Genomic DNA, 26,360 nt, shown 5'->3' with positions numbered 1-26,360 from the left:
TCAGCTATTTTCCACTCTTATTCCGATCTTTCATAGACGGAATGATAATCGTTTATTCATCCATCCATCCATACTTTCAAAAAAAAGTTTTATTGAGTGTGTAGTGGGAATGCACACTGCTCAAAGGGATGGGGACGTATAAAGACCTTAGAATCACTGGTTCATGGTTCTCAGTGAATGGACAAAGATGTAGTGTATCTGGAAACATTGTCCCCAAAATACGTATGTGGAATCCATTTTCTCTCAATCCCTACTTCCACCTGTGTTTTGATTTATATAATTTCCTGCCAATTCTACAAGCATAAGTTATTCATTTGCTTATACCGCTCCTGTCCTTCACATCAATAAGCTGTGTATGTTTGAACTTATTGTGATCACCAAAAGCACACCAATTACCCCTAAACACACTGAAGAGCATCCTAGAAATGTTGATCAAGAAACAAATAAATGTACAATATACAAGTTTGTTATCTAAAAGCTTGGAAACCTAAGATTTACCTTTGATTCTTCTCTCTTACTTCAACATCAAATCCATTAACAAGTCCTCTTAGATATACCCTCAACTATATTCAGAATCCATCTCTTCTCTCCATCCATACCACCACCATCCTCATTCAAGCTTCCATCCTCTCCATCGTGGACAACTATGATTGCGTCCTCAGTGATCCACCTGCTCTGTCATTCTACGGTCTTTTTCCACACAATTGTAAGAATAATCTTAAGGTAACCTAAATTTGATTATGCAACTTTCCCACATTAACCCTCCCTTGGTTTCTCATTACACCCATTACTCAACTCAGGCCCCTTGTCATGACCTATAAAGCCTGTATGATCCAGCTCCTACTTCACTCTCATCCTTATCCCAGACCACTTATTCTTTAGATCTTTCTGCTCCAACCATATTGGGTACCTTACTCTTCCTAGAGTTTTTCAAGTTCATAACCATCTTATAGACTTTGAATTTGCTATGATTTCCTCTGATTTTAAATATTATCCCTTAGGCCATTACATGGCTGCCTTCTTATCTTTCAGATTTCAGCTCTGCTAAGAGAAACCTTCATTGACTATCCAGTCTAAAATGCCCTCCTAACTCTAGTCACTGTCACCTATCCTGATTGATTTTCTTCCTAGTAATTACAACGATAATTTACACGATTCTTGTCTGCCTTTGCTGATGAGAATGTGATCTCTTTGGAGGTGAGGTCATGCCCATCTCATTCCTATCTATAATCCTCAGAATCTAGAAGAAGACCCACAACAGAGTAGGTGCTCAATAAATATGTGTTGGATTTTTTTTAATGAATTAATTCATTAAAGAACAGTAGACTGAGATAGATGGGTACTCCCAGAGCCTTAACCCTGAGGAAATTTCTCCTGTGCCACTTGTTGGCTAAATAAACAAGAACAAACAATAAAACCAAAAATCAAACAAAAAACAGACAAATTAACAATTGAAAGCATTTTAACTAATTACTGCAAATAAATACACCAAAAAACCCCCCAAATCAACAAATAAACACACAAAAAATCAATAACCACTGATTTTGTCTAATTTATATCTGTTTGCTCTTCCTGTTGCAAGACCCAAGTATTTCCTGAACTGAGGGTCATCTTTCAGCCACCACTACCTTTCTCAGGTGATCCATTTAGTGGTTTCTTCCACCCGGAGTAATGTTTTCCCCAGAATTCTACCACCACAGGCTTCAGTAGAAATATCTGTGACACAGATACTACAGCCATTTTTCTCCCAAAAGTAAAAAGAACTGCTGTCTTCTCACAAGGGGCCCCCAACACTTCCAAGGTGGCATCTTTTTTTCCTTTCCAGCGACGTGAATGCAATCTCAGGCACACAATAGAAGCAGTGCCGACAAAGTCTGTTCTTGTCAGCCTCACAAACAGCTTCATTACTTGCTAACTGCAAACATGGTTTGAAGCTGCTGCTCCTGCCAAGCTGAAGTCTTCAAACGCCGGGGTTGAGTGATTGAAAATTCCAGATTATAGGCAGAAGGGAATGAAGAGTTGTTTAGAGCTCTTGCTTATCCACTAAAAGCCTCTGGCCAGAAACAGCTCTCTGCTTGAAGGAAAGTAAATTTCTTCCACAGCTGAAAATTAATGTGTTTTGAGGGAAATCTTGGCAGGACTTGTGGAAGGGAACGTGGCTTACAGGCCTGGGGTAGGCATGGGGAGTGATAACTAGCAGTCATTCCTCAAACCAGGGAGGTCCCTGTCTGACAATAACCAAGGCTGGGAGCACTAAGATTTAACTGTTTCCCTCAGTGTGAGATGGGATTAGTTATGCCATTGCAGAAAAACACGTCTGTAGGTTGATCATGGCTATAATTCTAATTGTATCATATTTGATGTAAGGGTTCTGTTTTATCTGACATCTTGAAAAACTGGACCACACATCATTGGACATGGAAATGCCAGGATTCCGGTTGAATATTCAAGGATATAAGGACTTTAGCGGGGTTACTGAAATCTCTTTATCTTGAATTGTCTTCAACACCAAACTGTTCTTGAATTACAGATCCAAGTAGGAAGAAGAAACAGGAACAAATTTCCTCTATTCTCTATCACATTCTCTCAACATTCAACATATACATTCATTCATTCATTCAATTATTAGAAATTATGAATTGAATTCTTTCTGACACATGTTAGGTGATGGTTATGCAAAGTATCTGGAGCAATTCAGTAGCATGGTCCCTGCTGTCAGCTGCCTCATCTTCCCCCTGGGGAAACAGAACAGACGCTTAAACAAATACTCATGATGGAATGTGATGAGTCCCATAGTGTAGCTAAATATCAAGTGTTGGAGAACCCAGATGTTGGAGTGATTTGTGGCACTCACTTTTGGAAAGGACTTGACAAAGGTGCAAACCATAGAAGTTGAGTAGAATGAGATTTCCAGGTCTAGATTGGAGATGGAGGAATTGAATAAGTAGTTTTCTAAATAAATAAACACATACACGCAAACATCTTTAGAGATTATTAGCTCTGGGGGTAAAGTTGTGGGCAGACCCTTTGAAGAATATAAGGAAGATTTTGCCTTTCTCACTCAAAAAATAATGCCCGTAAACATACCATTTTTAAAAATGTAATTCCAAGGAGATCACAGAAGCCTCCATAGCAGGTACAGATTAATACTTTAGGAAAACTTTAGTCTAAATCCCTTTAGTTCATTTTCACCTTTAATGCAGTATTTCTCAAAGTAAAGGCTGGGAGCCAGCTACATTGGAAACACCTGGGATGTTTGCTTAAAATGCAGATTCCTGGGGCCCCATTTCAGACCTATTAAAAAAGTTTCTCTAGTGTGGGGTTCAGGACTTTTCATTTTAACAACAGTTGTGTGATTCTGTTCAATGAAAACTTTAAAAGCTCCTGGGAGATTCTGGTGCACACTTCTAAACCCTGGAGCATTTCCTGTTTATTTGGACTCACTGTGACCCTTTTAAACTAGGGGTGTTGCCCACCTACATCTGCTGAGAGGCCTAAAGGACTTCACTCACAGAACATCACCTATTTAGGATACCCTGATTCCCATCCTTCCTGCAAGTTCCGTATATTGAAGTTCAGCTTTTGACAGCAAGTGCCGTTTTTGCCTACCTTGTTCCCATGGGTGTGTCTTATCTGCCTAACAAGACTGCAAATTCCCTGGGCTCTTGGGTCCTTGCTTTCCATCTTGTATCCTAGATGGCTGGGTGCATGGCATGTGCTTAATAAGTATTTATTCGTTGGTTATGGAATCAGTGTTCCTTCCTCTTATTCCTTGAACACATCTGGCCAGCCTCACTGTCATTCCATCAGGATCCAAATGGTTTCTATTTGTGGTGGGGTTTTTTTGCATTTTGTTTTCGGCTGGTCTTGTACACGCCTGTGTCTACATCATCTGGTCTGTTTTATGAAGAATGTCTTGTTAGATTTATCCTCAGCTTTGCTTTTCTCTCCCCGGGCTCCCTGTGGTTCTTTCACAGAAAGCCCTTTGTGTTGAGCAAACAGGCTGTAATCTGCACATCTTCCTCTGCGCTTCAACAGGGCTGCCAGGTGAGCATCCCGACACCAGCCTGGAACAGCTGTTCAGGTGGTCCTGAGCAGTGGGCAGTGATTGTGTGTGCAGTTCTCTTGTCTGATGGGCCCTGGGTCCAGCACGCTCGGGGAGGAAACCACAAGCACAAATGTTTGCCTTGCTGCCTGGAAGTCCTAAAAGCAGCTGCCTGCTGATTGATGATAACTTGCATAATGACACCGAGTGTTCAGTTGCTGCCAGGCGTGAGCGAGACCCTGCGAGCTCCCCTGTGCAAGCCCTGGCTGGTTGGCCAAATCCTTATCTTTCAGCATGCAGGCAACAAAGACGGCAAGAGCCAGAAGGTATCTGATCCAGAGATGCCCATTACAACCCTGATGGTTTTACCACATGGAGAGAGCGAGGGAGCAGCTTGATGCTTTCCGCTTGCAAAGTCACTAAGAAAACTACACACGGGTTCAGCACAGACATGGTGCCTCTATATCGGAATATCAGGATAGGATATACTAGTATTTTTATATTTTATGGATAAAATGGAGTCTATTATGGAGCTAGTAGAATTGGCTTCTAGAAACATTTCTCTTTTTTTTTTTTGGTTTTAATTTTATTCTATTTTCTGTATAACTTTAAGTACATGAAGGTTCATTTCCACAGGCCTCAGGAAATGGGTAGAAATCACAGGACAATCTCTCTTCCCACCAAAAAAATTACGTATTTTGGTAAAGTGTTTGTCCTAGAGGAAAAACTGAAATTTACAATAGCAATTCTGTGCAAGAGTTTTACACAAGACCTAAAACCAGCCTGCAATGGAGATTTTAGTCCTCTGTTCAGGTGCCCAGACAGAAGCCAAAAGCTGTCGAGCATGACAGGGCAAAGGAAGCAACGACGATGGATGATGGGCACCCAGCAGGGAAGGAGGAAGGGAAGCCAGATTCCTGGGAATGGTGTGGTTTTCCTTTTTTTTCTCTCGCTCTCTTTTTTTTTTTTTTTTCTTTGCAGTATGCGGGCCTCTCACTGTTGTGGCCTCTCCCGTTGCGGAGCACAGGCTCCGGACGCACAGGCCCAGCAGCCATGGCTCATGGGCCCAGCCGCTCCGCGGCATGTGGGATCTTCCCGGACCGGGGCACGAACCCGTGTCCCCTGCATCGGCAGGCGGACTCTCAACCACTGCGCCACCAGGGAAGCCCTCTCTCTCTCTTTTTAACTCATCTCTGTAGGAAGGTGGTGGGCAGGGGTCCCAGAGAGAGGAAGGGTCCAAGACTCCTTTAGCTGGCCTGGGTGCAGGGCACCACCCCAGCAGCTAACACAGGACAACCTACTATCTCAGGTTCGGGCAGATGCAGGATGGAATGCAGAAGAAAAGGAATGCTTATAGGAAATCATTTTGCTTGGAATGCTAGATGGCCAAGCTTCAGCCTTTGGTCCTGTGCAACCCTTGCCTCACTTGTCAATAGTGAAAATTGGTTTAAGTTAGAAGAGCCAACTAGGGTCACACCAGGTTCTGCTACCTTCACGCTCATTGTTAGAAAAAGATTAACTTGTGTGAACGTTCTGATCTGTTAATTCCTGGGGACTGCTTTATTCTTCCCCAAAGACTATTTTTTGGTCAAATAACCCCGAAGGCTGAAAGCTAAAACACACCTGTCCTGATGTGCACTTCCTTAAGAATGGACTGGCTGTATGGTTGAGCTGATACGGAAAAGCTGCACCTTCCTGCAGAAGATCAAAGACCTGCTATCCCACCCCAGATCTCAGCCTGAGGTATATTTCAGTGAAGGCAGGTAGCTGTGCTTCTCAAAGCAGAGAAGCAGTTTAAGAGCAGAAAGGTAGAGGAAATCTAGAAAAGAACCATCTTGATACAGATTTATCCCACGGTGTGAGGGAGAGGGCAAAGAACCCAGTGGCACTTTGCTTATCCAGCAATTTCTGTCACTGTGGTGACCAACTTCTGCCCATTCCATACGGTCTTGAACTGCTCAGGGACTGGGAACTCGTCACCACCTTCTGTAGGAATGAGGACATTCATCTCAGAAGATTTGGCACTGACTATCTCACAATCCAGGGAATTCTTGCCAGGTAAACGTGGCAGCCATCTGTTTTGTTGATGGTAATGGTCAGCACTTTACCCGTTACCTGAACTTTGACATCCCTACAATTGATTATCTCCACAATGCCCACCACGTCATCAAACACCAGACCGAGTTTCTTACAGTTGTCTACTGTAACAGAGTTAATTTTGCCCTTGATTTGCAATGTTGAGTTGACACACTTGAATATGTAAGCTGCCTGTTTCAGCTCTGTGTCATCTATCACCAGGTTGGGAACATTCTCCTGATTTTCCACTCTCCACTTCTTGTGTGGAGAGTTCAAGTAGAGCTGGCTCCTTCTTTGTGACTGGTTTGGGGGATGGGCTGACTCCTGGTTTAGATGCAGAGAATGGTTTGGGGCCACTTCGTACTGGAGCACTCTGAGCGTTCAAGGCAGGGTTCTTTTGAGTCTTCATGTCACCAGATACAAGTTTCAGGGCATGTGTGACGCTCTCCCCCTGATTAACCTGTGCAAACAGTGCTGAGCGGGAAGCAGACTCATCTGAGCCTGAACTGGTGGGGACTCGGGGGGAGGTGGGCCTGGGGGTGGGTAGGACCCAATCCAGCAGAGGGTCCAGATGGCAATCCACTCAGTTCTTTTGCCATGGCCCGGTTTTGCTCCAGGCCAGTCCAGTGGTATGGAACTGTTTAATGTAAGCCTGCAGCTCTGTCCATATACTCAAGTAAGCTTTGACCCAGCCCACATCTTTGTACTCCTTGAGGAGTCAGTTTGTATAAAACATGGCAGCATCATTCATTTCCTTCACTTAGGGACCAGACTTGGGAGCCATAGCCACCCAACCCAGGGCCTGGGTACTTTCGCTGACAGCTGACAGGTGATTGAACAACTTGCTCCCTCGGTTCTTCTCCCGAAAGGTTATCGCTTCTTGGATCTGCTCGGAGATGGGTGCCAACAAATCAGAAAGCTTATTGCCTGCTGGCTGCTGGCCTTGAGAGGCTGTAACCAAGAGCGCTCACTCCAACTTCAGACCTGTGTGGGCCGTCTCCGCATATGCTTCTGCACATCTCCCCCAGTCTCTTTACCGATCTTGAGGTACTCTGCCACAGGACCAGCCAACGGTGAGTCAAACGCTTGCACCTATGGAGTCATTCCTGCTTTTGCAGCACTGTCTCTACACCCACGGTGCCTGTCAGGGGCACGGAGCCTGCCTTCAGGCGGCCCACCGCTCTCTCCAATCTTTCTACCAGATTTTGCCTGTCAGCCATAATGTAGCACCTGCTCAGAGCTCTGCCTCACCTCGGGACTGTGCTCAGCTGCTCTCCCTAGAAACATTTCTTAAGGAGATTTTTTCTTCTACTGAGGCCAGATTCTAAGCGAGTCACACTTATGTTCATTACCTTCCCATAGGATTTGGCTCAATGGTGTGAAAAAAAACTATGTAGTCTTTGAAATTAAAATGGCCTACCAAAGTGGTTAAAAATGGCAACGAAAAGTGGAAGAATACCAATGTACAATCTTTTGCATCAGCATTTCTCAAATCACTCTTTTTCATCCATTTTTATTTCTACTGATTTAGTCGAAACCCTTACCACTTCTGTTGCGATCCTAACAGGTTCCCTTACCTGCAGTCTCACCCTGCTGTAATTTATTCTCCACATGGCAGAGAGATTTCCCACAGTCGTCATGGGTCACGTTATTCTCATTGGCTCTCTTTGGTTGCCTGTGGCGGGAAATGTCCAAACTCTCTGTTACAGACTAGAGGGTGCATCGTGATTCTCCACTTCTCTCTAAATGCGGATAAACCTCCTCAACCAAGGGGCCTATAAGCTGCAAAGTGATCAGGTTTCTGTCTACATCTCCACAGGCAGGGGACCCTTCACTCTCTACCTCTCACATTGTTCTGTCTACCCTGGCTTGGCCTGCCTTTTGTGTCGGTAGCCATTACATTTATCACATTGAATTCTGCAAAATGTAAGTCATGAAAGATGTTAACTGGAGCTGTTAAAAAAATTGGTCAAAGAAATTTGAGAAATTGGTGAATATTAAATCACACTATCATACTAAAGTCTGAACATCCTATTCTAAAAAAAAAAGAAAAAGAAAAAAGCAGCTTTGCTTAACCAAACATTTCCCCAACATAGCTGAACTCAGAATACCTTTTTTTTGGAAACACACCTGGGTAAATCTGTTTCCTGGGTCAACAATCTGGAAAATTCACTCTTAAAGCTGTTTGCATCCTGGTCTCTCTTTTGCCCCCTCCCATACATACACTGATGTGAATTCTTCTGTTTTCCTTATGGCATACACCCATTACCCTTAGCACAGTGCTCTAACATTTACTATCTCAAGATTCCTTTGGATATAATTTGCAAAAAACAAATTCAGATTAGTTTTAGCAAATGGGGAAGATTTCATATTGGCAAATATAATGGTGGAAGGCAATCTTGGTTATAACTTAGTAGTTCTCAGTAGAGGGTGATTTTGTCCCTCCACCTACTGTCCCCCAGGCAAAATCTGACAATGTCTGAAGACATTTTTGTTGTCACAACTGCACGAAAGTGGTGCTACTGGCATCTAGTGCCAGGTAGAGGTAGGCACCCTCACCACCACCAGGAGGAAGTATTAAGCCCAAAATGCCAGCGGTGCCAAAATTGAGAAACTCGACTAGATCCAAACACTCAAGTTATTAGGAATTCTTTGTTATTCCTCTCTCATTTCTTCTGTCAGAGCTTGATTTTATCTTTGTCTGCGTAGCAGGAAATATGCCTGGTGTCCATATCAGATTCCCTTAAATCTAGTTTTATGACCTAATAGAAGAAAAGTCTTCTTCACTAATTTCAACCAGAAAAATATGCAAGAATTTATTTAATTGGTCCAGGTTTAATCATGTGTTCATTACAAAATCACTCCCTGTAGCTGTTACAATGATCCCAACATAGGCCATGTTCCCATCTTTGGGGAGATGGCATGAGAATTGGGGTGGGGTGGGCAAAACTGTATTAGTCAGACAAAAGCAACATTTATCACACTTTCTTAGCATTCACTTCCTCATTTTAAAAATAGAAATGATAATTTATTTCATAAAACATCATTGTGAGACATTTTAAATGTATATAATGAGTCTAACAATATTTGAAATAAGAGAGATGTTTAATAAATGGTAGATATGATTCGTAGATTCTTTTTAATGTTTTTACTGTGGCAAGAACACTTAACAGGAGATCAACCCTCTTAACACGTCCTTAAGTCCGCAATGCGGTATTGTTTACTACAGGCACAATATTGTATGGCAGATCTCTAGAACTTATTCCTCTCACATGACTGCAATTCGATACCCTTTGAGAAGCAACTCCCCAACCCCCCTTCCCTCAGTCCTGGTAACCACCATTCTACTCTCTATTTCTATAAGTTTGACTATTTTAAAGACTTCATATAAGCAGAATCATACAATATTTGTCCCTTGTGTCCAGCTTACTTCACTTAGCATAATGTCCTCCAGGTTCATCCGTGTTGTCATATATGGCAGGATTTCCTTCTTTTTCTAAGGCTGAGTAATATTACATTTTATATATATATATATATATATATATATATACACATATATATATCACACTTTCTTTATCCATTCATCATCAATGGACATTTAGGTTGTTTCTATGTCTTGGCTATTGTGAATAATGCTGCAATGAACAAGGGAGAGCATGTATTTCTTACAGATCCTTATTTCAGTTCTTTTGGATATAAAGCCGGAAGCAGGATTGCAGGGTCATAGGGTAATTCTATATTTTAATTTTTTCAGGAGTCTCCATACTGTTTTCCATAGTGGCTGCATCATTTTACATTCCTGCCAACAATGTATAAGAGTTTCAATTTCTCCACATCCTCACCAATATGTGTTTTGTTTGTTTTGCTTTAAAAACAGACATTCTAACAGGTGTGAGGTGATATCTCGTTGTGGTTTTATTTGTATTTCTCTGATGATTAGTGATGTTGATCACCTTTTCTTATACCTGTTGATCATTTGTATTTCTTCTTTGAAGAAATGTCTATACAAGTCCTTTGCCCATTTTTTAATGACCATTTCATTTTTGCCATTGAATTGTAGGAGTTTCTTACATAATTTGGATATCAATCCTTTATCAGATATATGTTTTGCAAATATTTTCTCTCATTCTGTAGGTTGCCTTTTCGCTCTGTTGGTTGTTTTGTTTGCTTTGCAGAAGCTTTTTAGTTTGATGTAGTCCCATTTGTCTAATATTGCTTTTGCTACTTGTGCTTTTGGTGTCATATTAATTGGTAGCTATTTAATGATGATGCTGATTAGAAGACAAATAAGAAAGCAATATAAATAGTCAATCTCTAACATGAAAAGAAATCAATATCATATGTAGTCCAGAAATCAGGATAGAAAACATAATATTTATCTTTGGTTTTGATTTTTATTTTTAAGTGTCAGCAATTGGGCTTTTAAATTTGCTTGCTTACAGAAGTATACCACAAGCTGATAAAATATATCTGGTAGCTGTGGTGTCAGGAGTCCCTTTAGAGTTGTGAAATATACACAGTTTGAAATATTTGGTGTCAAGGTAGCATTTAAATCCTCAGACCAATTAAGACTAATTATTGAGTGAATAGTAATACTTTTCTTCAACAGTGTGAAAGTTAAATTAAAACTTATTTTCAAATTAGAAGTTAACACCTACTACCTGTCAGTCAGTCAAATGTTTGTTTGAGGATCTGGTTAGGAAAAAAATAGAGATTAAAAATACTAAAGTCAAGTCAAGTCTTTCTTATATTATGAGCATTATACTTAGATTATACAAAAATCTTGCTTTTTAAACCAGTACTGTGGCAAACCTAAAATAGATTTTTCTGAAACTCATGAACAAGGTCTAGTTAAAGGTGTCAAGCATGTGTGAATTGTAGGTAACTCATGGGCTTGGAATGGCAGAAACATCCCATCGGTTGTTGCCAACTGACAACAATCTCATTGTTCTCTCCAGCTATGTTAAAATTACATAATATTTCTCCTGTTTTATGTGAGCTCTGGTGGAGAGCTATAAAAAGTAAACAGATAGGTAAGAACCTGGCTACAGAGATTAGCGCAGGAGGAAAACCTTACCATGGCAGTCAGCAAAGAAGACCATCTTGTTGGGTATAAAAATCACGAGTAAATACACACAGGGTGTACACACATATATGAAGTATATTCCAGGCTTCACCCACTGTGCTACAGAAGCTAAAATTTTGCTCACTGGGTTATGGATAACATATGAAGGGTGCTGTGCAGTGTAGAAACAAAGACATCAGAAATGACCAATGTGAACCACGTTTTCTGATGATCAATAAATACGGAGTAGGCTCAGTTTCATATTCAACTATATATTTTTCTTTTTTTAACATCTTTATTGGAGTATAATTGATTTACAATGGTGTGTTAGTTTCTGCTTTATAACAAAGTGAATCAGCTATACATGTACATATATCCCCATTTCCCCTCCCTCTTGCGTCTTTCCCACACTCCCTATCCCACCCCTCTAGGTGTTCACAAAGCACCGAGCTGATCTCCCTGTGCTACTATTGCTGCTATTGCTAAGTAGTATTCCACTGAATGAATATACCACATTTTTAAAAATTTCATTAAAAAATACCATTCTTCCATAGAATGGAACAAAGTAATGTATATTACAACATTGGTATGTCTCAAAAATATTCCCGTACCAACACCAATAACCTTGGTGTTTCATTGACCAATAATCCTATGAATTTGCAATATTACCTCCCCCTCCTCTCATTTCACAAATGTGGAAGCACAAGCCCTTAACCACTAGGCTGTATAGAGACTGAATTCATGCCTTAGAGCTGGTTCTCAGCACCCGCTTATATATCTAAGTGGTTAGTAACTCCAAGCTAAATGAGCTAATCAAATTTAGGAGTATTGTGAGTATACATAGATTGTTGTTTTCCAAGTTCTGTGGGCATGGAAGGAGAGCTGTGTTCAGGAGAGCTGTGTTCTTGACTCTTTGAAAAAGAGAGAGTTAGGTTTATCAATTCAGAAGGGCCTGTGTTTCTACTCTCTAAATAAGAGACTGTTAACAAATGTCATATCGTCGTGGCAAAAACTTTCTTACAATATGCCAAATTCCTTTGCTTCACTCTCTTGTACCTTAAATAGACTAGTACACTTAAGCACTCAAAATCAAATCATTGGAAGATGTTTTATATAAAAAGTCTCTTAGTGCTTTTTCCCCTCCCTTCTTATTAAAATGTCAACACCTAAGTCTAACCATGGAGAAGGTATTGTTTGCTGGATGAATAATCTTAGCCAGTGAATGGTCCTTTCCCTCATGCCTCCCTCCTTCAAAAAGAGGATTAAGCCATTGTTCCCTCTGAATTCAACAACTAAAGTAATAAAAATGATGTTTTTCTTTATAAAGTCAAGAAATTACAAGTTTACTAGTTTTCTGGGTTCAAATTTTAACCCTCAACAACCCTGTATGGCATTCCTGAGAGGGTAAACCCCTGTTTTCTTTTTCCCAAATGATGACAGGAAAATTCTTCTTTCAATGTACCAGAAAAGGCAGAATTAATACAATATTGGTAACACTGAAAAAGAGAAAAAGAAAAACAAAGAAAAGCAACAAACAATCATTAATCATTGAGCATTTTACAAACACTACCTCATTTATCCCTTCATTGGTAGTGGAAATATTACCATTATCACAGATAACTGTGGCTCCATGAGGTGATATTATCTACACAAAATCACTTAGATGCTAAGAGGTGAAATTGGGATTTAAACTTAAGTCATTTTTGACCCTATATCCCTTATGTGTGTACATTCAGCCATATGAAGTATTTCATCAAAACTCACTTCTTTGCTCTTTTCTCATAAGTTTAAGAATTACTGGATATTAACCTGTTAACCTTTCATTCTTCCTCACCGAATGTTATTCTTAAATAGGGAAAGGAAAATAAAATGTGCCCTCAGGAGCCAAAGTTGTTAGGTCTAGTTTACCCTACTATGTTTCCCCCCCAACTTTGTCTACTCAACTTCCATTCCATGAGTTGAAAACTCCTGCTGATAAAATAGAAGCTGTTAATAATGGAATTCAACATCATACTCTAGTTTTTCACGCTGGGGTGTTGAACATCAGGATTCCAATCTAGTCCCAATGTTTTTTCTATCTGCTTTCCTTGCGTGACCTCATTCATGTCCATGGACTAAATTATTACATCCATGCTGCTTGTTTTCGAATCTCACTCCCCAGCCCATACATCTTCACTGTGCTCCAGATCCTTGAGTCCAAGTACTTTTTCTTCATTTAGAGGTTTCACTGGCGTCTAGAATTCAACAATTCCAAAACCAACTCTGTCACCTCTCTGCGAAATAAACATTATAGATGTGATAAAGAAAGAATGAAAAGGAAATAAGGAAGGAGGGAAGGAAATAAGGAAGGAGGGAAGAACCAGTTCCACATTCCGTGTTCTACTTTTCATTGAAGTACCACCAGCCATCAGTGGCCAACCAAACACCAGAGCAGCACATTTGGCTACTCTTCATTTCTTGCAGCTGATCGATCTCCAGGACCCACTGGCTTTAGAGTCTATGTTTCTCAAGTAGTCATCCTTTTTGCCCCTAATGTTGTTTAGTCTCTGGCATCTATTTTCAAGAATCAATCCACTAGCTTTCTAAGGGGATTTCTATTCAATCTTTTTCCTTGTCCACTCCTACAATCTGAACTCCATGCTGTAATACGAGGTAAACGTTTAAAAATGAATATCTGAACATGCCAATCCCTGTTCCTGCTGTAGTACTATAGGGTTTAAGGCATGGAGCCAGACTGCCTGGGTTTGATCCTGGCTTTGTCATTTATGACCTTGGGAAAGTTACTTAACCTCTCTATGCATCAATTTTGTTTTTGTGAAATAAGGATAATAATAATGATAACCTTATGGGATTACTATGAAATTAACCACATGAAATGCATACTATGTAAGTGCTATATAAATGTTAGTTGTTTTAGTTTTTTCTTATTATTGCTGAAACACTTCAGTGAAGCCCAAACTCCATTACAGGACTTACCAGGTTTTTTGTGTTCTGACTACCATGTACCTCACTGGTCTAATTCCTCAACACTTTTCACTCTCACTGTAGAAGCTCTGGCTATAAATTTCTTTCACTTCTTCCAGTGTACACTGCTTTCTTTTATCTCTGGCTAGTCCTTATGTCTGGAACACATTTTCCTAACCACCCACCTCCTCTTCTTCCTTAAGGTCTCAGTATAGGTATTTCTTCCTCCTGGAAGCTTTCCTTGAATCCCTAACCTGAGTTAGGTGCCCTTCCTCAGTGATGCTATGACATCCCACAGCTGCTCCATCTACACTTACCATATCTCTCCAGAGCACTGTGACTGACCATCTACATATCTGTCTTCACCACTAAATGTGCAGACACCGTGAGTGTGGGCACGCTGTCTTCCTTGTATTCTTTGACATAGCATCCAGTGCAGAGTACATTCTTTATAAATATTTACTGAATGTGTTAACTAAAGAGACTTTTTGCACTTTGTTGATGCACAAATGTTCACAATCAAATATGCTCCCTACCATACCCAGTTTCTAGTGGAAAATATAAAGAAAATAAATTCGTTAATTCTAAACCTGGTAGATTGGGCTGTGGAGGAGGAACATCTCCCTGCCGCCCAGTGACTTTGCTGTTTTTTGCTACAGTTCCTGAACTCATCAGTGCAATATTAGCTATAGTCATAATTTTGATTGGATTTTTTTCTCCCATTGTCACTTGTTAGGCTCTCTGTTTATTTCCTCAAACTTAATAAAACTTACTGTATTTCATAACCATTATGGTGTAGATTATCAGAGTCTCAAGACCCAAAGATTACTGAAGAATTATAATTTGAAGAGCAATGATTTATTAGTTATAGCAGTTTTATTTAAATAAACAAGAGAATATAAGATTCCTCTTAAATTCATTTACAATTCCAGAGAAATTTCCATAGATATGTGTGAGGAACAGTCATAATCACTTTTTCTTTATAATCACTTTTTTTTTTTTTTGGCGGTACGCGAGCCTCTCACTGTTGTGGCCTCTCCCGTTGCGGAGCACAGGCTCCGGACGCGCAGGCTCAGCGGCCATGGCTCACGGGCCCAGCCGCTCCGCGGCATGTGGGATCTTCCCAGACCGGGGCACGAACCCGTGTCCCCTGCATCGGCAGGTGGACTCTCAACCACTGCGCCACCAGGGAAGCCCCCATAATCACTTATTTATGCTTCTACTATATTCAAACCACTTTTAATGTTTGCTTGAATCATTGTTTCTTCTTGAATTGCCGGTGGTGATAGAAAGACAGTACCACATTATATTTGAAAGTACAGGGAGAATTTCTTCAATAATCCCAAAGGTAGTGAAATAATCTACTAAACAAGTATAATAAGTAACAGCAAAAGTACCATAAGTGATAAGTTACAGCAACATTTTCTAAGCTAATTTTCTACATATTAAGTTGCTACAAATATTTTTTTTTGCTGAAACAAAAGAAAATAAAAAGAATAGAATTGGATAGGAATTTTACAAAATATGATTTGATCGAAAATAGGAAAATTTTAAATGCACAAAAGATTGCCCCACAGTCTCCACACTGTCTGGAAAAATAAGTGACAAGGTAAGACTATAAAGTGACTTTTCTAATCACATCTCCCAGTTTTCTGTCCATTGACTGGACAAATTTTAAAATAAAAACCAGCTTTTCCTTTCTTCTTTACTATCCCTGAGGCCACTTTAATTCTTTACATTCTAAGAATAGCCCCCAAAATAGGTAAGAGTTTTCCAAGGGGAAATATTATTTCAATTTTCTTCATTCAATATCTACCACCCTAGGGCTTCCCTGGTGGCGCAGTGGTTGAGAGTCCGCCTGCCGATGCAGGGGACACAGGTTCGTGCCCCGGTCCGGGAAGATCCCACATGCCGCGGAGCGGCTGGGCCCGTGAGCCATGGCCACTGAGCCTGCGCGTCCGGAGCCTGTGCTTCGCAATGGGAGAGGCCACAACAGTGAGAGGGCCGCGTACCGCAGGAAAAAAAAAAAATCTACCTCCCCTATGTCATCTAAATTCTAATTCTACAAAATTCCTTTATGTCTTTCCTTATGACAGTACACTGGTGATTTAATAACTCTTTCCCCCTCCCTTCCTTCCCCCCTTCCTTCCTCCCTCCCTCCCTTCTTCCCTGTGTCCCTTCCCCCCTCCCTCCGTCCCTTCCTCCTCCCCTTCCTTCCTCCCTCCCTCCCTCTCTTCCTTCCTTCAAATCTTTAGCACAACCTGGTACTGTGCTACCAATTTGTTTATGACCCTTAATTTCCCCCTTAATGAACCAAGGTTCACACCAGGAGAGCCTAGGTGGGGTGATGTTTCTCTCCATCTGTTGTTTGTCATGTTAAATTTACATATCGCTGGCAGTGCCCAGATTCGATAATGATAGGTGAGGGTGTGTTATATATGTGCTAACAGAAAGCTATTTTATAATTCCTGCATGCAATTAGTAATTTTCATCCCAGTTCAATCTTTCTTGCGTGCAGTAAACCTTAACTACAAAACGCTCAGCTGGAATTACTAACAAAATAACCTTTACAAGTGATGCCTTTTTTTCTTTACCTGGTATCATTTGAAGCATGATGTCCAGTGAGGTAGAACTTTAATTTCTAAGTATGTATGTATGTATTTAAATAAGAGAGCTTGCACATAAAAACTGCTTGCTTCTTTCCATTTCTAGAGATAGTGTTGTCCATTTATCTTGGGGTAAATTTTCTCTTTTTCCCACCTTATAGTTTGGTGAAAAAATGGACACGTTTGCGTAGGGAGCCCAGAGGCTTGCTGAGAGTGGAAAGATAATGATCTAGACTCCTTCCCATTGAGTTTCCATGTTTTTAAACCATGTCTGAAGGACCTGGAGCTATGACTGAGACCTACGAATCCCTAAAGGGAGATAACTGTAATGAAAAGAGGAATTAGGGCTGGTGTCCCAGACACAACACCAACATGTAAGCTTTTATGTCAGGTCATATAACAGGTGAGTTACACTTGTTCCCTTTCTGACCCAGTTACTCAGGTACCATGAGTGTGGTTGAAAGAAGGAGATCCTCTGTACAATCTGTTTTACATCTTAAGACTGCTGGCCTTCCCAACTGGGAAGAATGACACACAGAGGTAGTAGCAGCAGCAATGGAGAATGAAGTCTCACCTTCCTTTCTATTATCACCATCAGCACGCCAAAGCTACTAGATCCTGGGAATGAGAAAAGAAGTGTGGACTTCCCCAAATCAGTGGGATGAGGGGTCGAAGGCATTTAATCTGAGTATATAAGTAAACTCTTCCCCTATTGTGTAACTTCACCTAGAGAACTGACACCATCTGGTAATATAATTTACATGGACTTTATTATTCCAGTTGAGGGATCTGAGCGTAAATCAGATATTTTTGAGGTTGGAGGAAACAAAATAGACTCATGGTGAAGGAAATGTATGCCTTATCTCAAGTTGATTTAAATGTTTGAACTTCTTGAAAATTTTCCAGTCCCAGAATTAGGCAGTAGTTGCCCCTGTTGGCTTTGTATGTGCTGATGTGGCCTGGTGGAACCGCATCTCCTGGAATCCCCTTCTGTGCAGGTGTGTGGTCAGGGAGGGCCATAGAGAGATCCTCGTGGGAGATCAGGAGGGTGAAATGGAGCTGTAGCCCTTCTGTGGCTGGTGACACACATTGTCACCACTCAACTGTCAGCTCACCTCCTTGGCCTGAGCCACCAGCTGGGTCAGCTATCGATTCAGTTTGCCTGGTTTTTCCTTCAGCTTCTTTGACCCCTGGGCCAGGTATGTGTTCAGCTCCATGAGGAAAGGTCCAGCTTCCATAGGATACCCTACTCATTATGGTCAGAGGCAACAAGAACTGATGAGGGTTTCTGTCCATCCTTGTAGGTTCCAGCTTGTTCTCACTCCCACCCACTTTGCATCAGCTTTCCTCCCTCAAACCCAACTTCTGTCCAGCAGATACCAGCTCCAGCATCAGAAATGGGATAACAGCCTTAGAGAAGCTAAGTACTCAGCTTCCACAATTACTTATGTCCAAATAGGTACTAAATCCATATATATCTGATCTACAGTTCTGTTTCTCTGATTGAATCCTTGCTGATACACTGTCATCTGGCATTGTAGACTTAAGACTATGGCAGTCACATGGACACCCCTGGCAATATTACCTTTCAGTGAGTATTTTAGAGGCGTAAATACTTAGGCAACTATTTCCCTCACTCTTCAAATTTGAAGAGATCATTTTAACAAAGGTAAAACTCATTCTTCTGACAAACATGTTCCCAATTCTACTTCCTCACCCTCTTTTTAAGGCACTGTCTCTTTCCATCTTTTCCCACCTTTGTTAGATAAAGATCAGGACAAAATATTTGAATCTGAAGTTCTAGAAAGCTAAAGCTTATCTGTTTCTCAAAAGTTTGGTAGTGGAGCATTTATCTCACTATTTTTCGATGGGTACTTTTTTAATAAATCCGTAATGCAAGTGCAAGGACAACTTGATTTGGGGATTTTTTTGTTGCTGACCAAGGTTTTAAATCTCAAAGACATCAGTGCATGGAAATCTTCATCAATGTGCATGTTACTTCAGCACCACCTTCATCAGAAAGTTGGCAAGAAAAGAAAGAAAACATCTAAGAAGGTAAGAATGAAAATGGAGCTTGATTGATCACTTAAAAAATCATCAGTACACGTATTAAGCCTGAGCTTTCTCTGGGTTAGAACCACCTCTCCTTCCACCCTGTAAAACTACCCTTAATCATTAGATTCCACTAAATGAACAAAATCCATAACCATATTTCAAACACATGTAGAAAATTAACTCATAAGAAAAAAGTGAAAATGCTTCATTAAGGAATTTAATTTCTAGTAAAGTTCTTATTAATGATATATTGAGTCAGGAGTAGTGACAGTTTATTATAAGATAAACAAAGCAACGTGCTACCTGATGTTGGGAAGCTGAGCACAAAGCAAGGTTCCTGGTATAGCCTTTGATAGGATCATTTCAACAAAAAAATCTGAAATTAAATGGCAAAAATATCGTATATGTTATGACATCAAATATAAATATATACATGATATTTGGGGCACTTAATTTAGTATAAATATGCAAATATATAATTTAATATATATGCAAAACTACTTAATTCTTTATAAATTTTAGAAATATATTTTTGAGAATAGTAATGTAGCAACTATAATGAAAATTAGGAGTATACATAAAGTTGGACACTTAAGTGCATTTGTGATCTAAGGTGAGTTAAGACCTTCCCAAAACCACCAATAGGCCTCAGGAAACAACAGAGTCTGAAATACTCATTTTACAGATGAGGAAACTGACAACCAAGGACATAGAGACCTGTGGTGGTCACTGCAGGTCAGGGGTCCAGGGTCTCCTGACTTCTAATCCAAAATGCTAACAAACTAGTGATTATCAGTAGGGTGAGGGTGATGGGCAAGACAAGGTAGGGGATTAAGTGGCACAAACTACTAGGTATAAAATAAATAAGATACAAGGATGTAATGTACAGATGTACAACATAGGGAACATAGCCAATATTTTATCATAACTTTATATGGAGTATAATCTATAAAGCTATCAAATCACTATGTGGTACACCTGAAACTAATATAATATTGTAAGTCAACTATACTTCAATTAAAAAATATAAAAATAGATAAATGCTGACCCCACACACTGGCCCCTCTGGGGAGCAGCTGGTTCTTGGGTAAAACAAAAGGGCTGTGTTCTAACGCTGTGATCACTGCAGCTTTAGTTGCAAATAAAGTGCACTTTCCCCACTTTACATAAAAGACAAAATCCACACGCTAAGAATATCCCTGTTGTTGGTGTGAAGGGAGTGATTGCACATTTCACAAAATGATGCAAACCCAGGCACACGTTGCTGGTGCCTGCTCCCTGCAGGCTCGGGCACCTCTCCAAGTCCAAATCCAGCTGCCGTGTCTCATTTTGAAGCTCATATAACCACCTTCTACCAACAAAAGTCATGCTTATTCTTTAAATTTTTTAAAGTTATGTGTGAAAAGTAGGAGATTAAAGCGGATGAAGAGAGAGCCATGCACATAGCAGGGGCAACTTGTTACTACAGTGAGGCACAGGCTGGGAATTAAATGAGTTACTGTTTCACTTTTAGAGTTGCTAGAAAATACAGCAAGAGGAAAATACTGAGAATCTGGGCACAGGTCTCTGGATTTGATGTTTAAAAATTTGCTTAAATGATTCATACTGGCCTTTTAACAGTCATTGCATACCTGTTAACCTAGTTCTACCACTTAGCGGCTTGGACCTGTTGACCCCTCTGTGCCTCAGTTTCCTAATCTCTAAAATTGGAGTGTAATAGTATCCACACTCCCGCGTAGACTGGCCTATGTTAGAGTCCTGGAAATACCCCCTTACACAGCGGGCAAACCACAGTAAAACCTTGACCTTTCTGCCATCTTTTCTGTTCTACCTCCTGTTCAAAATACTGTGAAGATTGAAAGAGAATAAGATCTAAAGGGCTATAGAGACGTGGGGGATGGTTACAATGCTCTGTCTATACTGTACCTACCCTCAGTGATGTGATCTCCAAACGCCAGCGCAGGTGACCAAGTTTACCTCTATGATATTGAGCTTAAGACCCTTTCACTCTGTAGTTGGGAACCTTAGCTTCTAGGGAAAAACTCGCTGGAAAAATATTAGGACATTTTATTTGTCACAAGATGACACTCCCACCCCAAGCCATGAAAATCAGGTAATAACCCAGGTTGTCTTATGATGGTTTCAAAGTATCAGTGCTGGGAACCCATTTCAAACAAACTACACACACACACACACACACACACACACACACACACACATAAACTCACAGAAGTTGGATCCAGAAACTCGGGGCATGTTGTCATGTCTCTTCCATACCCTCTCCCATATCCAAAGCACCTACATGATGTCTACAACATATTAACTTCTCAAATTATTGAGTGACGTCTTAATCTACTATACATGTCTGCTGACATATTTTTTTTTTCGTTTAAACATCTTTATTAGAGTATAATTGCTTTACAATGGTGTGTCAGTTTCTGCTTTATAACACAGTGAATCAGTTATACATATACACGTGTCCCCATATCTCTTCCCTCTTGCGACTCCCTCCCTCCCACCCTCCCTATCCCACCCCTCTAGGTGGTCACAAAGCACCAAGGTGATCTCTCTGTGCTATGCGGCTGCCTCCCACTAGCTATCTATTTTACGTTTGGTAGTGTATATATGTCCATGCTACTCTCTCACTTTCTCCCAGCTTACCCTTCGCCCTCCCCATATCCTCAAGTCCTTTCTCTAGTAGGTCTGCATCTTTATTCCCATCTTGCCCCTAGGATCTTCATGACCGTTTTTTTTTTTTTCTTAGATTCCATATATATATGTTAGCATACAGTATTTGTTTTTCTCTTTCTGACTTACTTCACTCTTTATGACAGACTCTAGGTCCATCCACCTCACTACAAATAACTCACTTTCGTTTCTTTTTATGGCCGAGTAATATTCCATTGTATATATGTGCCACATCTTCTTTATCCATTCATCTGATGATGGACACTTAGGTTGCTTCCATGTCCTGGCTATTGTAAATAGAGCAGCAATGAATATTTTGGTACATGACTCTTTTTGAATTATGGTTTCCTCAGGGTATATGCCCAGTAGTGGGATTCCTGGGTCGTATGGTAGTTCTATTTGTAGTTTTTTAAGGAACCTCCATACTGTTCTCCATAGTGGCTGTATCAATTTACATTCCCACCAACAGTGCAAGAGGGTTCCCTTTTCTCCATACCCTCTCCAGCATTTATTCTTTGTAGATTTTTTGATGATGGCCACTCTGACTGGTGTGAGTTGCTATCTCATTGTAGTTTTGATTTGCATTTCTCTAATGATTAATGATGTTGCGCATCCTTTCATGTGTTTGTTGGCAATCTGTATATCTTCTTTGGAGAAATGTCTCTTTAGGTCTTCTGCCCATTTTTGGATTGGGTTCTTTGTTTTTTTGATATTGAGCTGCATGAGCTGCTTGTATATTTTGGAAATTAATCCTTTGTCAGTTGCTTCATTTGCAAATATTTTCTCCCATTCTTATGGTTGTCTTTTCATCTTGTTTATGGTTTCCTTTGCCGTGCAAAAGCTTTTAAGTTTCATTAGGTCCCATTTGTTCATTTTTGTTTTTATTTCCATTTCTGTAGGAGGTAGGTCAAAAAGGATCTTGCTGTGAATTATTGCACAGAGTGTACTGCCTATGTTTTCCTCTAAGAGTTTGATGGTGTCTGGCCTTATATTTAGATCTTTAATCCATTTTGAGTTTATTTTTGTGTATGGTGTTAGGGAGTGTTCTAATTTCATTCTTTTACATGTAGCTGTCCAGTTTTCCCAGCACCACTTATTGAAGAGGCTGTCTTTTCTCCACTGTATATTCTTGCCTCCTTTATCAAAGATAAGGTGACCATATGTGTGTGGGTTTATCTCTGGGCTTTCTATCCTGTTCCACTGATCTATATTTCTGTTTTTGTGCCAGTACCATACTGTCTTGATTACTGTAGCTTTGTAGTATAGTCTGAAGTCAGGGGGCCTGATTCCTCCAGCTCCGTTTTTCGTTCTCAAGGTTGCTTTGGCTATTCGGGGTCTTTTGTGTTTCCATACAAATTGTGAAATTTTTTGTTGTAGTTCTGTGAAAAATGCCATTGGTAGTTTGATAGGGATTGCATTGAATCCGTAGATTGCTTTGGGTAGTAGAGTCATTTTCACAATGTTGATTCTCCCAATCCAGAAACAAGGTATATCTCTCCATCTATTTGTATCATCTTTAATTTCTTTCATCAGTGTCTTATAATTTTCTGCATACAGGTCTTTTGTCTCCTTAGGTAGGTTTATTCCTAGATATTTTATTCTTTTTGTTGCAATGGTAAATGGGAGTGTTTTCTTAATTTCTCTTTCAGATTTTTCATCATTAGTTTATAGGAATGCAAGAGATTTCTGTGCATTAATTTTGTATCCTGCTACTTTACCAAATTCATTGATTAGCTCTAGTCATTTTCTGGTGGCTACTTTAGGATTCATATGTACAGTATCATGTCATCTGTAAACAGTGACAGCTTTACTTCTTCTTTTCCAATTTGGATTCCTTTATTTCTTTCTCTTCTCTGATTGCTGTGACCAAAACTTCCAAAACTATGTTGAATAATAGTGGTGAGAGTGGGCAACCTTGTCTTGTTCCTGATCTTAATGGAAATGGTTTTAGTTTTTCACCATTCAGGACAATGTTGGCTGTTTGTTTGTTGGTTTGTCATATATGGCCTTTATTATGTTGAGGAAAGTTCCCTCTATGCCTGCTTTCTGGAGGGTTTTTGTCAAAAATGGGTGTTGAATTTTTGTCAAAGACTTTCTCTGCATCTATTGAGATGATCATATTGTTTTTATTCTTCAGTTTGTTAATATGGTGGATCACATTGATTGATTTGCGTATATTGAAGAATCCTTGCATTTCTGGGATAAACTCCACTTGATCATGGTGTATGATCCTTTTAATTTGCTGTTGGATTCTGTTTGCTAGTATTTTGTTGAGGATATTTGTATCTATGTTCATCAGTGCTATTGGTATGTAGTTTTCTTTCTTTGTGACATCTTTGTCTGGTTTTGATATCAGGGTGATGGTGGCCTCGTAGAATGAGTTTGGGAGTGTTCCTCCCTCTGCTATATTTTGGAAGAGTTTGAGAAGGATAGGTGTTAGCTCTTCTCTAAATGTTTGATGGAATTCACCTGTGAAGCCATCTGGTCCTGGGCTTTTGTTTGTTGGAAGATTTTTAATCACAGTTTCAATTTCATGGCTTGTGATTGGTCTGTTCATATTTTCTATTTCCTCCTGGTTCAGTCTCGGAAGGTTGTGCATTTCTAAGAATTTGTTCATTTCCTCCAGGTTGTCCATTTTATTGGCATAGAGTTGCTTGTAGTAATCTCTCATGATCCTTTGTATTTCTGCAGTGTCAGTTGTTACTTCTCCATTTTCATTTCTAATTCTATTGATTTGAGTCTTCTCCCTTTTTTTCTTGATAAGTCTGGCTAACGGTTTATCAATTTTGTTTATCTTCTCAAAGAACCAGGTTTTAGTTTCATTGATCTTTGCTATCGTTTCCTTCATTTCTTTTTCATTTATTTCTGATCTGATCTTTATGATTTCTTTGCTTCTGCTAACTTTGGGGTGTTTTTATTCTTCTTTTTCTAATTGTTTTAGGTGTAAGGTTAGGTTGTTTATTTGAGATTTTTCTTGTTTCTTGAGGTAAGCTTGTATAGCTATAAATTTCCCTCTTAGACTGCTTTTGCTGCATCCCATAAGTTTTGGGTTGTTGTGTTTTCATTGTCATTTGTTTCTAGGTATTTTTTGATTTCCTCTTTGATTTCTTCAGTGATCTCTTGGTTATTAAGTAGTGTGTTGTTTAGCCTCCATGTGTTTGTATTTCTTACAGATTTTTTCCTGTAATTGATATCTAGTCTCATAGTATTGTGGTCAGAAAAGATATTTGATACGATCTTAATTTTCTTAAATTTACCAACGCTTGATTTGTGGCCTAAGATATGATCTATCCTGGAGAATGTTCCATGAGCACTTGTGAAGAATGTGTATTTCGTTGTTTTTGGATGGAATATCCTATAAATATCAATGAAGTCCATCTTGTTTAATGTATCATTTAAAGCTTGTGTTTCCTTATTTATTTTCATTTTGGATAATCTGACCGTTGGTGGAAGTGGGGTGTTAAAGTCCCCTACTATGATTGTGTTACTGTCGATTTCCCCTTTTATGGCTGTTAGTATTTGCCTTATGTAATGAAGAGCTCCTATGTTGGATGCATAAATATTTACAATTGTTATATCTTCTTCTTGGATTGATCCCTTGATTATTATATAGCGTCCTCCTTTGTCTCTTGTAATAGTCTTTGTTTTAAAGTCTATTTTGTCTGATATGAGAATTGCTACTCCAGCTTTCTTCTGATTTCCATTTGTATGGAATATCTTTTTCCATCCCCTCACTTTCAGTCTGTATGTGTCCCTCGGTCTGAAGTGGGTCTCTTGGAGACAGCGAATATATGGGTCTTGTTTCGGTATCCATTCAGCCTGTCTATGTCTTTTGGTTGAAGCATTTAATCCATTTCCATTTAAGGTGATTATCAATATATATGTTTCAATTCCTATTTTCTTAATTGTTTTGGGTTTATTATTGTAGGTTTTTTCCTTCTCTTGTATTTCCCGCCTAGAGAAGTTGCGTTAGCATTTGTTGTAAAGCTGGTTTGGTGTTGATGAATTCTCTTAGCTTTTGCTTGTCTGTAAAGGTTTTAATTTCTCTGCCAAATCTGAATGAGATCCTTGCTGGGTAGAGTAATCTTGGTTGTAGGTTTTTCTCTTTCATCACTTTAAATATGTCCTGCCACTCCATTCTGGCTTGCAGAGTTTCTGCTGAAAGATCAGCTATTAACCTTATTGGGATTCCCTTATGTGTTACTTGTTGTTTTTCCCTTGCTGCTTTTAATATATTTTCTTTGTATTTAATTTTTGATAGTTTGATTAATATGTGTCTTGGCATGTTTCTCCTTGGATTTATCCTGCATAGGACTCTGTGCTTCCTGGACTTGATTGACTATTTCCTTTCCCATATTAGGGAAGCTTTCAACTATAATCTCTTCAAATATTTTCTCAGTCCCTTTCTTTTTCTCTTCTTCTTCTGGAACCCCTATAATTCAAATGTTAATGCATTTAATGTTGTCCCAGAGGTCTCTGAGACTGTCCTCAATTCTTTTCATTCTTTTTTCTTTATTCTGCTCTGCAGTAGTTATTTCCACTATTTTATCTTCCAGGTCACTTATCTGTTCTTCTGCCTCAGTTATTCTGCTGTTGATCCCTTCTAGAAAATTTTTAATTTCATTTATTGTGTTGTTCATCTCTGTTCGTTTGCTCTTTAGTTCTTCTAGGTCCTTGTTAAACGTTTCTTGTATTTTCTCCATTTTATTTCCAAGTTTTTGGATCATCTTTGCTATCATTATTCTGAATTCTTTTTCAGGTAGACTGCCTATTTCCTCTTCATTTGTTAGGTCTGGTGGGTTTTTTCCTTGCTCCTTCATCTGCTGTGTGTTTCTCTGTCTTCTCATTTTGCTTAACTTAC

At 39.6% G+C, this 26,360-nt stretch overlaps 1 pseudogene; it reads right to left on the bottom strand.

The window, feature by feature from the left end:
- Window positions 1–4,634: 4,634 nt before the first annotated feature.
- LOC101272055 (adenylyl cyclase-associated protein 1-like) lies at window positions 4,635–7,462 on the bottom strand (annotated as a pseudogene).
- Window positions 7,463–26,360: the final 18,898 nt, after the last annotated feature.

Source organism: Orcinus orca, chromosome 16 (genome assembly GCF_937001465.1).
Source record: "Orcinus orca chromosome 16, mOrcOrc1.1, whole genome shotgun sequence".
NCBI lineage: Eukaryota > Metazoa > Chordata > Mammalia > Artiodactyla > Delphinidae > Orcinus > Orcinus orca.
Note: the sequence above shows the minus strand (reverse complement) of the source record. Positions and strands in the feature narration are given on the sequence as shown.